This window comes from Globicephala melas, chromosome 13, assembly GCF_963455315.2.
Source record: "Globicephala melas chromosome 13, mGloMel1.2, whole genome shotgun sequence".
In the NCBI taxonomy this organism is placed as follows: domain Eukaryota; kingdom Metazoa; phylum Chordata; class Mammalia; order Artiodactyla; family Delphinidae; genus Globicephala; species Globicephala melas.
Window position 1 is genome coordinate 17,412,902 of NC_083326.1, and position 13,127 is coordinate 17,426,028.

General features: G+C 45.8%; 1 non-coding gene across 1 annotated transcript; it reads right to left on the minus strand.

Moving 5' to 3' along the window:
• Positions 1-2,133: 2,133 nt before the first annotated feature.
• On the minus strand, positions 2,134-2,206 carry TRNAE-UUC (transfer RNA glutamic acid (anticodon UUC)). Its single transcript has one exon. It is a non-coding gene; the product is annotated as a tRNA-Glu (tRNA).
• Positions 2,207-13,127: the final 10,921 nt, after the last annotated feature.

The following is a 13,127-nucleotide window of genomic DNA, read 5'->3' on the forward strand; positions in this document are numbered from 1 at the left end:
AGCACACACACACATACTGCAGGCTGCACCTTTGTTTTTCTGTGAGAAGTAAAAGTTTGAAACCCTGGGACTGAGCCCTCTGTGAGAATAAGAGCCAGGTGCCTGCTGGCTCTGACCCAACAGTGGGAATTCAGGCAAGTCCCTTGGGCTCTGGGGACCTCAGTTTGTAACAGGAAGGCTGTGAACACAGCAACCTTGGGTCCTTTCCAGCTCTGTCATTCACTGCTCCCAGGACAGCACTATGGCAGGAGATTAATCCCCCCCGATTAACCCTTAATCAAACAAAAGTTTGAGTTTAGGGCAAGTAGCAGTTTTCCATTGCATTTAACTGCCTGTCTCACTGGGAGTGCTTCAGGGGTCGTCAGCACTTTGGATAGTTTGGGACCTTTTCATGCTAGATGGATCTGATCTTGCAAAATTTAGCTTAAAAAGATAAGGAAGAGGGCTTTGGGGGTTTTTTGTTTTTGTTTTTGTTGGGGTTTTTTGGGGGGTAGGGTGTGTCTGTGGATCTGTCACTAGACAGAATTGTGTTCTCGCTGCCTTAGTGAAGAGGGACTGCCCAGGAGAGCAAGGGGACAGGCTGGTCTGTACTTGGGGAGGATCCAGGATGTCACAAACCAGATGACAGCATGGGAGAGGTCTCATGACTGCAAAAGGAAAGATCTGTCGAGTACGATGCAATTTATGGATAGGGAGCTACTTTTTATAGGAGGAGGAAATATAACTCTGAGGTAAGACTTGAGCACAAACCATATTCGGGAAATTTCTGGTGTGTTGCATTACCTTCCTGTGGAGGGTACTGGAGAGGGAAAGGAGGGATTACAGCCAGACCTTCGGAAGGTTAGGGGATAGATTTGCAACAAATATCAATATTTGGGACCCCCATTTAGGTTGTCACTCTTGGTTGATTGTTTAAGTCACTAGGTAGGTTTTTTAAATGATGATAATAGAAATGTATTCACCTTTAAGGATTTGGGTCCACCTTTCTTTACACATTCTTTTCTCATTCTAAGATTTTAAATGGGCATCTTGTAAGCTCCTTGAAGGGGAGACCTTGCCTTACTAATATCTGTATCTCAGGACTTGCCCTGCACCTAGCACATAATATTCTTTCAACACATTTTTATGCATAAAAGAATGCACCAACTTTGCAAACACCTTGTGGGCTTTTTAATTGGTACCCTTCCTTTTCAGCACTAGAAATGACTAACCGTCTTTAGAAAGGTGCCAGAAATGGAACAAAGGCTTCTGTCACCCCAGAAGCCACAGATACATTTTAAAATATAACCAATAATGTCTTTTTCTGACTAGAAGATAATGCACACAAAAAGCTGGAAAAGTTAGGAAGCTTAATGAGGAAAAAAGCTGAGCCATGATCCCATTAACACATTGCCATTGTTTTATTTCTTTCTAGTCTTTTGTCTATGTACCAATTTTTTTTTTTTTTTCCTGAGCAGAGAAAGGTTTATTGCAGGGGCAACCAAGGAAAATGGGTGGCTCGTGCTCAAAAAACCCTAACTCCCTGATAGTTTTTAGGGAGAAGTTTTCATAGGCAAAATTTGGGGTGAGGGCTGCAGGGTGTGTGACTTTCTTCTGGTTGGATGGTGGTGAGGTAACAAGGCAGTGTTCCGGGAATCTTGTAAGTGCCACTTTTACTACACATTGTGCTTATGTTATATTCAATATCCTTTTTTTTTTCCAATTATGTGGTGATCATCTTCCCTTGTTAATAAAAATTCTTAGTAAACATTTTAAAAAGCTGGTAATATTCTGTTAGGTGAATGTATCACAATTTGATCAACTACATCAATAATGGTGGTCATTTGGATGGTTTCTAGCTATTTGCTGTTTTAAATAACACTGCAGTGAACATCTTTGCTATTATCCTGCTTAAAATTTATGAACAGTTGGAGCAAGAGGTAGGGACCTAAGCTGTTACTGTCTGCAGTGTAGGAAGATGTGCTTTGGTTTCCAGTTGTAGAGTAAATGCGGCCCCATAACGATGGTGAAGGTCAGTGGGTGGGGCAGTGTTGTCTGAGGGAGGACAGTGATGAGGTCAGAGCACCTGCTACAATTTATTTATTGTTATTATGTTTTATTTTTGGCCATACTGTGTGGCTTGCAGGATCTTAGTTCCCTGACCAGGGATAGAACCCGGGGCCTCGGCAGTGAAAGTGCCGAGTCCTAACCACTGGACCACCAGGGAATTCCCCATAGAACCTGCTACAAAAGGGGAAAGTGATATATTTTTTTTCTTCCTGGAAAAAGAAAGGAAATTCGGTAAAGAGTAAATTCTGATACAGCTTTGGGCTGATTTTTAAATAAACATCTCAGCTTCAAGAAGAAAAATCAAGATTTTTACTTTTCCTCTCTGCAAGGTGTTCCTTTAGTGACTGGTGGTTTATAGCAGATTTCAGTGGCCTGAGTTGTAAATGCCTAGAGACTGAAACTTGTAGCTGTGATTTCACGGTAGAATTTCAAATGTCAAGACTACTTCCAAACATGGGGCACTTTGCAAACCTAGGGCACTTGGTATTCACCGTGAACCCAGTGTGGCTTGATTTGTTCTTTAAGGACTTGAAAGTCTAGTGGAGGAAAACAGTCATTGAAAAAATAATAGGAGCAGGAGTTCTGGAGTAGACAGCCTTGAGTTCAGATCCTGACTCTGCCTCTGACTAGCTGGGTGACCTTGGCAATTTCACCTCCCAGTGCTTTAGTTACTTGGTCTGCAAACTGGGGTTCATAGTACATAGTCATAGCACTCAATGAGAGGATACGACATTAACATAGGCCTGGCTTGTGGGAAGGACTGGATTTCAGGTGTCTCAAATGCACAGAAAAGAACAGCCACTCGGGTCAGGAACAGAGATGGCTTCACAGAGGGGCATTTTCTTCAGTGGTCCTTGCGGATGCTTGGGAGGTGGCTCACGGAGAAGTGGGATAACAGCAACCCCACCAGGGGGACGATTGAATCAGGAAAGTGAAGTTGGGGTGCCACAAAGAAGTTCAAGTTCTGTGAGCCCTGATTTTAACTCTTTTGCTGGATCATTCTGTATTTGTCAACATCTTCTTAGTTCACATTGTCCTGCCTCTTTTAAAAAAATTATTCTTCCAAGAATCATATATTATTAGAGCTTAACCAACTTTTTCTATGCAAACTGCAAGAGGCAGGACAATGTGATATTTTTGATATTGCCTTTTTTTTTCCCCTTTGATATTGAAGTTAGTATTACTGTTTAAGTAGTCTACTATAAACCGGCACACAATTGATGGATTTTAGTGCGTCTTATCTACTTTAAATACCATCTATATGGTGATAGCCCACTGTCTGCCGTATCTCTGCATGTGGATGTTTAATAAGTGTCACAAACTCATCGCATCCAAAAACAGAACTTCTGGTTTTTTACCGCAAAAGAATCCTCTCTTAGTCTTTCTCGTTACAAAAATGTCACAAGTAACCATCCAGTTGCTCCAGCGAACATCTCAGGAATCATGCATGATTCCTCTTTCCCCCACCGCTGCACACAAGCCAGTTCACCGACAGAGCTGTCTGTTTCATCTTGAGAGCATATCCCCAAACCATCCATGTCTCTGCATCTCCCCTGCGCGTCGAAGCCACCCTTCTCTCTTGTTTGGGCTTCTATATGAGGGTCTGTTGTGGTACCACTCCTGTTAATTTTCCACCAGAACCATCAGTGCAAGAGAGAAGACCATGCCGGGCTCCAGAGGAGCAGTCTCTAGTGGGCTCCATCATTCTAGAGTGACCCCAATTCCTCATGAGGGCTGCACAGCCCAATACGGCCCCATCACCTCCCTGCCCACCTTTGCCACTCTTACACTCGAGTTTACCCTCTAACCTCAGCACCAGTGACATTTTGGTCCAGATAATTCTTCATCATGGGCGGCTGCCCTGTGCACTATAGGATGTTTAGCGTCATCTCCACCCCTACCCACTAGCTGCCAGCAGCACCCTCCCCCAGTGTGGCAACACAATTGTCCAGTATCCCCTGGTGGGAAAAAGCGCCTCTGTTGAGAGTCACCAGTCACTTCACACTGGCTTCCTTCCTGCTGAACAAGATGAGCATCTTCCCACTTAGATCCATTATATCCTCTTCCTTAGATGGTCTCATGTCTGCCTCCTTCTCTGTTCTGATCTTGGCTCAGATATCACCCCTTCAGAAGGCTCTTCTTGACCACCCACACTGAGGTGGCCGCTTCGAAGTCACCCTGTACTGCATGGCTGCATTTTAATTTCTTCATATCCTTTGTCAATACTGAAACGAGTTTGTGTATTCCTTTGTTCAGCATCCCTTCATTATGTTGTAAGCTTCATGAGAGTAGAAACTTGCCTGTCTTCATGAAGTATCCCAAATACGACCCAAAGTACCAGGCCCACACATGGCAGGTGACAATAACAAATGTCCAACGGACGCATAAATGACTTCCTCCTCCTTCACTGAGACTTTTTGGAAGGTCGAGGTGGGATTACAAAATGCTTGGGGACTTCCCTGGTGGTGCAGTGGTTAAGAATCCGCCTGCCAATGCAGGGGACACGGGTTCGAGCCCTGGTCCGGGAAGATCCCACAAGCTGCGGAGCAACTAAGCCTGTGAACCACAACTACTGAGCCTGCGCTCTAGAGCCCACGAGCCACAACCACTGAGCCCATGAGCCACAACTACTGAGCCCACGAGCCACAACTACTGAAGCCCACGCACCTAGAGCCCGTGCTCCACGACAAGAAAAGCCACCACAATGAGAAGCCCGTGCACCGCAACGAAGAATAGCCTCTGCTCATCGCAACTAGAGAAAGCCTGTGCACAGCAACGAAGACCCAACACAGCCAAAAAAAAAAAAAAAATGCTTGGGATAATTCCAGGACATGATTTCTGGAGAAAGTCTAGGGAGATTTTGTTTGACAACATCTTCTAGCCTCAGCTTTCTTAGTCTGGTGAACTAAGTGCCAGGGGTCCCAGGTGAGTGACCCCATGGATCCAATCTTCTTACTGAGGAGTTTCTGACCAAAAGGTCACTTCTGGGACAACCCAAGCAGAAGCCTGGCGGGTGGAGAATATTAAGGTCATGGAGAGGTTGTTGACATAAAGGGAACATTGACTTCCAGGAAAGGGAAGGGGCCCTGATGGGAGCCAAGGTGTGGGAGGGCGGAGGTCATGTCCTAGGAGGCTGGGGGCACCTCTCCCTCCCCCAGCAGTGTGGCATCCACCCCATCCTCCTGACCACTGCGTGGTCACACACACCCCTCTCTTTGTCTCACAGGATGCATTTCCGGGGCTTCCAGCCAACCTCTTGACTCTCTTCTCTTTGCCAAGTACAAGGGCCAGTTCTGTCTCCTTCTGACCTCTCTGAAGCTGCTGATTCAGTGAATCACTTTCTGTCTTCATTGTCTTTCCCACTCTTGGCAGGCTTCCTTACAGAAAAAAAAAACCCTTTGCAAAATGAATATTGACCGCAAAGATATGTTTTTCCACTTTTTTTTTTTAACATCTCATTTTTCAATCTCAGTTGATTCAACTTGTTGCAACTACAATACATTACAATTAAATATTGGAGGCAGGGCTTCCCTGGTGGCGCAGTGGTTGAGAGTCCGCCTGCTGATGCAGGGGACATGGATTCGTGCCCCGGTCTGGGAAGATCCCACATGCCGCGGAGCGGCTGGGCCCGTGAGCCATGGCCGCTGAGCCTGCGCGTCCGGAGCCTGTGCTCCGCAGCGGGAGAGGCCACAACAGTGAGAGGCCCGCGTACTGCAAAAAAAAAATATATTGGAGCCAGAAGCTGGGGACAAAAGGCAATATTGATAGAATGTATGTTGACTACTGCCGTTTTCAAGATAAAAATGAATCACTTGATTATTTCCTATAGACATACAATTGCTCAAAACAGCGCACTGCCAGGTGGCAAAAGCATCAATTAGTGTATAACACGTGCCCACAGGATTGAGCAAAGTGTCCAGCACTCTTTGTGGCTTTTGTTCCCTTGCTGGAGAAACTCAAGCAAGAGTCTGTAGTTCTCTCTCTGACAGCACCAGTGTGTGCAGGGCTGGGATATCTGGTGTCTGGACTCCTGAGAATTTGCATGTTTACAGCCCTGTGGTGAACTAGTGCTGAGGAATGCTTTGCCTCCAGATACTGTCCCACCTGGGTAGAGCTCGGTGATGGTGCTCGAGAAATAAATCAGAAAAGGAACTGGAGAATTACTGTTTGAGGAAAAATTCAGACTATTCTACCAAAGGCTTATTAACTGTCACACACACACATACACACACACACACACACACACACACACACGCACAGTGGATGCTGCCCTGGCTACAGTACAGCTCTAACTAAGAGTTTTGAAATCTTGGTAGAACATACTGGATTCTAAAACCTGCTGGGAGACTTTTGTCTCAAGAGGCTAAAGCTGGTGTGGAATTTTTGAGGATGACTCCAATACTAAATCCCCTTCCAATCCACAAATGTAAAGGATGGTTTTGTTCTAGGAAACCCATGAAGTAAGTTGAATGCACATTTTCAGAGGAAAGAGTCTTCTGTCTGAGATGATAAAGCTGTACCCACACCCCAACCTCAGTAACACAAGTCCCCCTGTGTAATTCTCCGTGTTCATATAGTCATCTGATGATTACTGTCAGCATGCAGATCTCTTTTTATCAAGCAACTGGATATATAGAACAAATCCCCTTTGTTGTCTAAACCAGTCAGAGTGGGTTTTGGTTGTTACATGTGCAAGCATCCTAACCTGTAGAAACTCACTCGAAGGAGAAACTGAAAAACCAGGCCTGAGTTTACCTCTTGTCTTCATTTCCTAGACCTGCCCTGATAAAGTATCGCAAACTGGGTGACTTAAAACAACAGAAACTCATTTTTTCGTGGATCTGGAGTCTAGAAATCTGAAATGAGGTGTCGGCAGGGCCACACTCCCTCTGAAACCTGCAGGGGAGGCGCCATCCTTGCTTCCCACCTCTTTCCGGTGGCTCCTGGCAACCCCTGGTGCTCCTTGGTTTACAGCTGTGTCACTCTAATCTCTACCTTTGTCATCACATGGCCTTCTCCCTCTGTGTCTGTGTCCAAATATCCCTCTTCGTAGAAGGACACCAGCCATATTAGGTTGAGTCCACAGCATGACCTCATCGTAACTAATTACATCAGCACCGACTGTTTCTAAGTGAAATCACGTTCTGAAGTACTGAAGGTTATTACTTGGACATAGGAATTTGTGGGAGACATAATTGAACCTGTAACGGGGCCTTTCCAATACCTTGATTGCTCTCAGAAACGACAGCAGGGAACTCTGCGGGGAGCCAGGAGGTCCAGCCTGGGAGTGCCCTCGTTGTGTCCTTGGATTGGTGATTCCCGAATTGATCAGGTCAGGGCTCACCTGGATGAGTCTGCACCATGAGCTGACTGTTACTCCTAGAACTTGTACTGGTTCAAGCAGGTGTCACCGGCAGTGGGACATTGGAGCTGTGGAGCCCAGGACTGGGCTGGACTGGCAGACGATGCTGGGGGTCCAGGGCTGTTGGTAGGAGGCTGGTAACAAGCATCCTCACGGCAGCTCTCACCCCCGGGACAGCTCCTGTACACACACCCCAGCCTGGGCTGGGTCCGGAGCAGCCAGTGGGCAACAGGAATGGGGCCAAGGCCCCACCCTGGAGGTGCTCTGTGTTCTCCTCACCAGCACGGCCCCAGCCAGCGTTCCTGCAGACATCGGGGGTGACGAGAACCCGGGGCCGGGCATGTCCACGTTGTCAAAGAGCGAGGGGCCAAGTGTGCATCTGTGTTTCGGCCGGAGACCCCATGCAGAGGGGGAGGAGCAGGGAAGGGCCTGATGAGGGGCGTGTGGGGCTGGCTTTGTCTGGAGAAACCAGACCACAAGTTGGGTCCGGAGACTGGGCTGGCCTGGCATCTGGAGTTGGATTCAGTGCACTGGAGGCTGGATCTTGTGCCGGGAGGGTCAGAGGTCAGGCAGAATTGGGAGCCTGAGAATAGCCACTCCAGGAAATGAAGGGCAGTCTTGACGAGTCCTGAACAAGTATTGGAGCCGCACATCTGGCGCTGCGTTATCAGGGCTGTTGGTGTATTTTCCCCTCAGTGGTTCTCAACCCTGGCTCCACACGAGAATACTTGGGGTGTATTAAAAAATACTGATGCCAGCGTCACACCCTGAGAAATTCTGATTTAATTGGCCTGGGGGTGGGACCTCCATGAGTATTTTTTAAAGCACCCTAGGCGACTCTATTTTGCTTCCAGAGTGGAAACTCGTAGTTGTTGAAGGACAAGCGTAGAAAATGGAGAGTTCTTTTTCCAGCTCCCGGTGAGGCAAGGACTCAAGTACCCCATTTAACACAACTGGAAACCAGAGCACTAATTATCACAGAAAAACAAGTTCTGACAGATTCCTTCACCTCTGGAGCCTCCTTTGGAGTGGGGAGGATGCATCCTGGCAGGGCCGCCAGGTCGCAGAGCCAGCTGGCCCAGAGGGCAAGGCCTCTTCCCTGGTAAACGGCAGCTTCCTCTCAGAATTCGGGTGTCTGCAAGGGAGGGTGGTGACACTGACGAGACCGTGGCCAGAAAATAGCACTGGCCCCAGAGTGGCGCCAACTGATGTCCGCGGCAGGAGGACAGATGGTGGGCGCCGCTGGCAGAACACCATAGGAGCGCCCTCGGGTGGCCCCCGGGGGTAATGGAGGGGATGAGGACTGGGGTGGGGTGAGCTCCACCCCTGTGGGTGGGTCACCCCCATGGAGAGAGCACCCCCCTCTCTGACTTCTGCTCAGGAGGAGGGCACGTGAGGCGTCCAGCCAGTGCTTCTAAATTTTAGGCCTGGCCCTTCCGTACAGGGCAAACTAATTAACCTTCCAGCCTGGGCGGCCGGGCAGGGGCAGAAGATACCAGGTCACCTTGCAGGCTTTCCAAAGGTTAATTATTTCCCATTTCAGCACCTCCGGGAAAGCTCTGAGGTCCCTCATCGTGGTTTCTTCCCCACCCTGTTTCCTCTCTCTGCACCCTTCCTTCAGGCTTGACCTCTTGTTCACTTGAATTAAATTTCAGCCATCTGAAATGGCATAGCTGGCTGGAACTTAGAGACTGACATTAGGAAAGCACCAACGTTTTTATTCACGCCGGTCTCTTTCACCAAGTTAAAAGTCCAAGGCATCCTGTAGCAGAGGTGCCGATAGTTGTACAGTGCCCTGCAGTTTATGGACCACTTACATATGTATCATCTTGCCAAATCGTTAAATTCTGAAGACAGATGTAAATAGATCTGGACCTTGTACCATCTCTGCATTATTGGGTACAGGGGTTTCTCATCTCTAGACCACCTTACAATGAGAGATTTTTGGTGCTCAAGGAACTAACTCATTTTGCTGGAATTCAGATCAGAGCCACCATATTGTGAACCTAAACTCTAAGGCATAGTGTTGGATCAAGACTCACCTGTCTTCCAGGGCCCATCCGAGCAGACACGGCCCTGGATGGTCACTTTCTTACGTCCAGGAGCAGCCCCGCTCCCTTTATGCCCTTCCTTCTCCAGCCTGTGCATTTAACCCCTGGAGACATGTGGTAAGAACGCACCCTTCCATCAGGGCTTACTGGGCGCTCGGATAATTCCCAGTAGGTCCTGAAGAGCCCTTGTAGTTGACCAGTGCCTGAGCTGACTCAGTTTTCCCCCCATCTCTCCTCCCCCGGTCTGGCCCCCTCTGGGGTCCGTCTGTCTGGTATTTTGCTCTCCTCAGGGCCTGAGTGTGGTGCCAGTTCCTGGTGAACCAGACTTTGTAATAAAATCCTGCAGAAACGCATCTGCTCCCAGCATTAACCATTTGTATTGGCGTCCCGTCCTCCTGTTGTAGAGCCTCAGGACTCAGCCCATGGTCTGTGCAGCCAGGGCTGGGGTGCTGGGAACACGGGAGGCTTTTCCACGTGGAGTTTTCTGAGCGGAGCCCATGGTACGTGCTCTGGTGACTTACGCCTTTCTTCATGCACACATGACAGAGCTTTGCACAATGGGACTGCCCCATCCAGATTCCCCACCCAGTAGGCTGCTGACCCAGCGTTGTCTTTTCCCATGCTTATCTATATGCACAGACTCCATAGGCCTGTGTGTTCACCCAGACACATAATCCACATATGCAAACCCCAGGGGTAGCTAATATTGACCAGTGGGTTCAGAGCGTGTCAGTCTGATCACTCCATGATGGAGTCATCCACCAGCCTTCCACCGACTGGTCTAAACATGGACTAATGACACAGCCTAGAGCCGTCGTTCCATGAGATGTCACAGATGGTGATTTTCTAGCTCTGTCATTCCTTCTGAAATGATTGGCTGGAATTCTTCTAGGAAAATAAACTTTTCCTCATGAACTTTTTTGGCTTTCCTGAATACAGTCTGTATAGGAAAGACAGAATAAATGACACCCTCATACTCTCCAATGGCGACCAATTTTTTTCAGTATAATTATGAATTCATAGATTTTATATATTTCATGGGTTTCAATCCATTGCATTCATTATTCTTTTAAATGCTCAAATTGCTCCCACTTAGATCAGTGGGAGCCCTTTCAGGTTTTGGCTCTCACGGCCAGTTTCCAATTATTTTGTTGTTCTTTCGTGTCTTTAAGGCATATTCCACCAGGTATACACAATCAGAATACTGCATTGAAAAGCCACAGAGTCATGCTTTCTGTGTGAGGTTCTGCCAGCTGTTTAATGTATGTTAGGTTTGTTATACATTTTTTCTATGTCTGTATGCTTGACAATTCCATAATGTAAAGTTAAAAAACACATGACCTCTAGAATCCCATAGAAATGAAGGGTCCGACGTGTAAGGATGTTTGTCACAGCAGTGTGCAGTGACCTGGAACCAGGAAAATGGGGATGCGTGTTAATAATTTTGTGTTTATTTATGTAAACACTCACATGACCCCAAAGTGAAAACTATGAAACAAGGTACATCTCAAGAAGTCTAGCTTCTGTTCTTGTTTCACTCACCCAATTCCACCTTCCCCCAGACAAGCTTTTTGTATTCATTTTCTTTATCCTTCCATTGTTTCTTTTTGAAAAGATAAGCCCCAAAGATGGTATACTACAGACACTTTTCTGCACCTTGATTTTTTTTTTCACCTAACAATATATAGGAGATCTCTCCATATCCATACTTAGAGACCTTCCTTGTGACTTTTTACAGTGCCAGGTATAGTGCTTCATGAAGGTGTACACCTCATTTTATTCAGCCTGTGGATGGATATTTGGGTTGTTTCCAAGGTTTTGGTATCACGCATAATGCTACCACGCCTTGCACAAACACTGTGTCGCTTTTCTTTCCAATGTCTCTGGGATAGATTTCTAGAAGTGGGATTACTGAGTCAAAGGAAAATGCACGTGGGATTTCAGTTGGCATTGCAAATTCCCTTTCCTAGACGTTGTACTGGTTTGCATTTTTAACAGCAGTGTATGCAAATGCCTCTTCCCCACGGTCTCTGGTCAGAGTGCTTGTCATATTTATGAATATTTACCAGTCTGATACGTGAGAAATAGTATCACGGGATAGTTTTAATTTGCATCTCTTTTACTTGAATGGAGTCTAGGATCTCTTCATGTGTTTAAAGGACTTTTGCATTTATTTTTTGTGAATTAGCTGTTGTATCTTTTCCCATTTTTTTCATTCATATTGTTAGTCCTTTTCTTTTCCCTTTTTTTTTGACTCTTTATACATTCATGATATTAGTCCTTTGTGATAAAAGTTGCAAATATTTTTTGTCTTTGACTTTGCTTATTTTTTTTTTAATTAATAGACTTTATTTTCAAGAGCAGTTTCAGGTTTACAGAAAAATTGTGCAGAAAGTAGAGTCTCATATACCCTATCTCCCGACACACAGTTTCTCACATTATTACCATCTTAGGTTAGGGTTACAACTGATAAGCCAGTATATTTGCTACAATCGATAAGCCAATATTGATACACTATTATTATTATTATTTTATTTTATTTTTTTGCAGTACACAGGCCTCTCACTGTTGTGGCCTCTCCCGTTGCGGAGCACAGGCTCCGGACGTGCAGGCTCAGCGGCCATGGCTCACGGGCCCAGCCGCTCCACGGCACGTAGGATCTTCCCGGACCGGGGCATGAACCCGTGTCCCCTGCATCGGCAGGCGGACTCTCAACCACTGCGCCACCAGGGAAGCCCACCATATTGTCTAGATTACTGTAGGTTTGTAGTATAGTCTGAAGTCAGGGAGTCTGATTCCTCCAGCTCTGCTTTTTTCCCTCAAGATTGCTTTGGCTATTTGGGGACTTTTGTGTCTCCATACAAATTTTAAGATTTTTTGTTTTAGTTCTGTGAAAAATGCCATTGGTAATTTGATAGGGATTGCATTGAATCTGTAGATTGCTTTGGGTAGTATAGTCATTTTCACAATATTGATTCTTCCAATCCAAGAACATGGTATATATATCTCTCCATCTGTTTGTGTCATCTTTGATTTCTTTCTAAAGTGTCTTATAGTTTTCTGAGTACAGGTCTTTTACCTCCTTAGGTAGGTTTATTCCTAGGTATTTTATTTTTTTTGTTGCAATGGTCAATGGGATTGTATCCTTAATTTCTCTTTCTGATCTTTTGTTGTTAGTGTATAGGAATGTGAGAGATTTCTGTGCATTAATTTTGTATCCTGCAACTTCACCAAATTCATTGATTAGCTCTAGTAGTTTTCTGGTGGCAGCTTTAGGATTATCTATGTATAGTGTCATGTCATCTGCAAACAGTGACATTTTTACTTCTTCTTTTCCAATTTGTATTCGTTTTATTTCTTTTTCTTCTCTGATTGCCGTGGCTAGGATTTCCAAAACTATGTTGAATAATAGTGGTGAGAGTGGACATCCTTGTCTTGTCCCTGATCTTAGAGGAAATGCTTTCATTTTTTCACCATTGAGAATGATGTTTGCTGTGGGTTTGTCATATATGGCCTTTATTATGTTGAGGTAGGTTCCCTCTATGCCCACTTCTGTAGAGTTTTTATCATAAATGGGTTTTGAAGTTTGTCAAAAGCGTTTTCTGCATCTATTGAGATGATCATATGGTTTTTATTCCTTAATCTATTAATATGGTGTATCACAT